Below are 4,462 nucleotides of genomic sequence, written 5' to 3' on the forward strand. Positions count from 1 at the left end.
CCCAGAAGCGAACCAGCGAAAGTGGGGGAAAAATGGAGGAAAAGGAGGAAAAAGTACCAAATTGTTTAAAAATCCTACCCAGGATGGAGTTCCAGAAGCCCCGCAGCGAGCTGCACGAGCCGCAGGAACACCGGGAATGACCAAAAGGCACCCAGAAGTGAACCAGCGAAAGTGGGGGAAAAATGGAGGAAAAGGAGGAAAAAGTACCAAATTGTTTAAAAATCCTACCCAGGATGGAGTTCCAGAAGCCCCGCAGCGAGCTGCACGAGCCGCAGGAACACCGGGAATGACCAAAAGGCACCCAGAAGTGAACCAGCGAAAGTGGGGGAAAAATGGAGGAAAAGGAGGAAAAAGTGCCAAATTGTTTAAAAATCCTACCCAGGATGGAGTTCCACAAGTCCCGCAGCGAGCTGCACGAGCCGCAGGAACACCGGGAATGACCAAAAGGCACCCAGAAGTGAACCATCAAAAGTGGGGGACAATTTGAGAAAAAGTTGGAAAAAGGTCCGAAATTGATTAAAAATCCTACCCAGGATGGAGTTCCAGAAGCCCCGCAGCGAGCTGCGCGAGCCGCGGGAACACCGGGAATGACCAAAAGGCACCCAGAAGTGAACCATCAAAAGTGGGGGACAATTTGAGAAAAAGTTGGAAAAAGGTCCGAAATTGAGTAAAAATCCTACCCAGGATGGAGTTCCAGAAGCCCCGCAGCGAGCTGCGCGAGCCGCGGGAACACCGGGAATGACCAAAAGGCACCCAGAAGTGAACCATCAAAAGTGGGGGACAATTTGAGAAAAAGTTGGAAAAAGGTCCGAAATTGAGTAAAAATCCTACCCAGGATGGAGTTCCAGAAGCCCCGCAGCGAGCTGCGCGAGCCGCGGGAACACCGGGAATGACCAAAAGGCACCCAGAAGTGAACCATCAAAAGTGGGGGACAATTTGAGAAAAAGTTGGAAAAAGGTCCGAAATTGATTAAAAATCCTACCCAGGATGGAGTTCCAGAAGCCCCGCAGCGAGCTGCGCGAGCCGCAGGAACACCGGGAATGACCAAAAGGCACCCAGAAGTGAACCATCAAAAGTGGGGGACAATTTGAGAAAAAGTTGGAAAAAGGTCCGAAATTGATTAAAAATCCTACCCAGGATGGAGTTCCAGAAGCCCCGCAGCGAGCTGCGCGAGCTCCGGGGCCCCCGGGAATGACCAAAAGATACCCAGGAGTGAACCAGCCAAAGTGGGGGACAATTTGAGAAAAAGTTGGAAAAAGGTCCGAAATTGTTTAAAAATCCTACCCAGGATGGAGTTCCAGAAGTCCCGCAGCGAGCTGCGCGAGCTCCGGGACCCCCGGGAATGACCAAAAGGCACCCAGAAGTGAACCAGCGAAAGTGGGGGACAATTTGAGAAAAAGTTGGAAAAAGGTCCGAAATTGATTAAAAATCCTACCCAGGATGGAGTTCCAGAAGCCCCGCAGCGAGCTGCGCGAGCCGCGGGAACACCGGGAATGACCAAAAGGCACCCAGAAGTGAACCATCAAAAGTGGGGGACAATTTGAGAAAAAGTTGGAAAAAGGTCCGAAATTGAGTAAAAATCCTACCCAGGATGGAGTTCCAGAAGCCCCGCAGCGAGCTGCGCGAGCCGCGGGAACACCGGGAATGACCAAAAGGCACCCAGAAGTGAACCATCAAAAGTGGGGGACAATTTGAGAAAAAGTTGGAAAAAGGTCCGAAATTGAGTAAAAATCCTACCCAGGATGGAGTTCCAGAAGCCCCGCAGCGAGCTGCGCGAGCCGCGGGAACACCGGGAATGACCAAAAGGCACCCAGAAGTGAACCATCAAAAGTGGGGGACAATTTGAGAAAAAGTTGGAAAAAGGTCCGAAATTGATTAAAAATCCTACCCAGGATGGAGTTCCAGAAGCCCCGCAGCGAGCTGCGCGAGCCGCAGGAACACCGGGAATGACCAAAAGGCACCCAGAAGTGAACCATCAAAAGTGGGGGACAATTTGAGAAAAAGTTGGAAAAAGGTCCGAAATTGATTAAAAATCCTACCCAGGATGGAGTTCCAGAAGCCCCGCAGCGAGCTGCGCGAGCTCCGGGGCCCCCGGGAATGACCAAAAGATACCCAGGAGTGAACCAGCCAAAGTGGGGGACAATTTGAGAAAAAGTTGGAAAAAGGTCCGAAATTGTTTAAAAATCCTACCCAGGATGGAGTTCCAGAAGTCCCGCAGCGAGCTGCGCGAGCTCCGGGACCCCCGGGAATGACCAAAAGGCACCCAGAAGTGAACCAGCGAAAGTGGGGGACAATTTGAGAAAAAGTTGGAAAAAGGTCCGAAATTGATTAAAAATCCTACCCAGGATGGAGTTCCAGAAGTCCCGCAGCGAGCTGCGCGAGCTCCGGGGCCCCCGGGAATGACCAAAAGATACCCAGGAGTGAACCAGCCAAAGTGGGGGACAATTTGAGAAAAAGTTGGAAAAAGGGCCGAAATTGTTTAAAAATCCTACCCAGGATGGAGTTCCAGAAGTCCCGCAGCGAGCTGCGCGAGCTCCGGGACCCCCGGGAATGACCAAAAGATACCCAGGAGTGAACCAGCCAAAGTGGGGGACAATTTGAGAAAAAGTTGGAAAAAGGTCCGAAATTGTTTAAAAATCCTACCCAGGATGGAGTTCCAGAAGTCCCGCAGCGAGCTGCGCGAGCTCCGGGGCCCCCGGGAATGACCAAAAGATACCCAGGAGTGAACCAGCCCAAGTGGGGCACAAATGGAAGAAAAGCCGGGCCAAGTCCAAAAAAGTTGGCTTTTTTGCCAAAGTGTCAACATGCGTGATTTTGTCAGAGTGTCCACTTTTGGGATTTTTTCTAAGTCCAACAACGAGAGAGGCCTGGCCTCCAGCCTGTCTAGCCTCTTCCATGAGACACTTGGAAAAAATCCCGTGCAAAAAAAGTGGATTTTTTCAAAGTCCAACAACGAGAGAGGCCTAAGTTCCAGCCTCCTTAGCCTCTTTCTTCCGTGGAGCAAAAGTTGGATTTTTTGCCTAAGTGTCAACATGCGTGATTTTGTCAGAGTGTCCACTTTTGGGATTTTTTCTAAGTCCAACAACGAGAGAGGCCTGGCCTCCAGCCTGTTTAGCCTCTTCCATGTGACACTTAGAAAAAATCCCAGCCAAAAAAAGTGGATTTTTTCTAAGTCCAACAACGAGAGAGGCCTAACTTCCAGCCTCCTTAGCCTCTTTCGTTCACATACTTAGAAAAAAATCCCAGCGCCAAGCCCAATGCATTTCAATGGGATTTATTTTTCGAGCCGGATTTTTTCTAAGTCCAACAACGAGAGAGGCTTGAGTTCTAGCCTACTTTAAGCCTCTTTCGATTTTCCCTGTTTTTACCAGGTCTACCAAAACACCCCCATCACGTTAGTAGGTGCGCCAGGCTTAGACAGGCCGAATTGGCAGGAAATGTGTCCGAGTCAAAGTGAGCTATTTTGGGACTCAAAAGTTGGATTTTCCCCCTCTTTTCGATGGTTCTTTTTTCGAATGGTTCTTCCAGGCTCTGAGCGACAGGGGCTCACGCGGACATGCGTGGCCGCCTAGGGGGCGCTATCTCGGACACATTTAGGGACATGGACACCCTGGAAGAACAAACATAAAAATTTTTTCGACCTGATTTCAGACCAGCCTCTTTCTTAAGGACTTCCAGGACTCGAGCGACAGGGGCTCGGTCCTGAGTGCGCGCCCGGCCAGGGGGCGCTATCCCGGACACATTTCGGGACATTTAAACCATGGATGGACAAACATAAAAATTTTTTCGACCTGATTTCAGACCAGCCTCTTTCTTAAGGACTTCCAGGACTCGAGCGACAGGGGCTCGGTCCTGAGTGCGCGCCCGGCCAGGGGGCGCTATCCCGGACACATTTCGGGACATTTAAACCATGGATGGACAAACATAAAAATTGAAAGACCTGATTCCACCCAGCCTCTCGGGGCTTTTCCCAGGGCCGGAGCGACAGGGGCTCGGTCCTACGGCGTGCCCGCCTAGGGGGCGCTATGACGGACACACCAGGGGACACGGACACCCTGGGTGGACAAACATAAAAAATTGAAAGACCTGATTCGACCCAGCCTCTCGGGGCTTTTCCCAGGGCCGTAGCGACAGGGGCTCGGTCCTACGGCGTGCCCGCCTAGGGGGCGCTATGACGGACACACCAGGGGACACGGACACCCTGGGTGGACAAACATAAAAAATGGAAAGACCTGATTCGACCCAGCCTCTCGGGGCTTTTCCCAGGGCCGGAGCGACAGGGGCTCGGCCCTACGGCGTGCCCGCCTAGGGGGCGCTATGACGGACACACCAGGGGACACGGACACCCTGGGTGGACAAACATAAAAAATTGAAAGACCTGATTCGACCCAGCCTCTCGGGGCTTTTCCCAGGGCCGGAGCGACAGGGGCTCGGCCCTACGGCGTGCCCGCCTAGGGGGCGC

This window comes from Nerophis ophidion, unplaced genomic scaffold, assembly GCF_033978795.1.
Source record: "Nerophis ophidion isolate RoL-2023_Sa unplaced genomic scaffold, RoL_Noph_v1.0 HiC_scaffold_210, whole genome shotgun sequence".
Taxonomy (NCBI): Eukaryota; Metazoa; Chordata; class Actinopteri; order Syngnathiformes; family Syngnathidae; genus Nerophis; species Nerophis ophidion.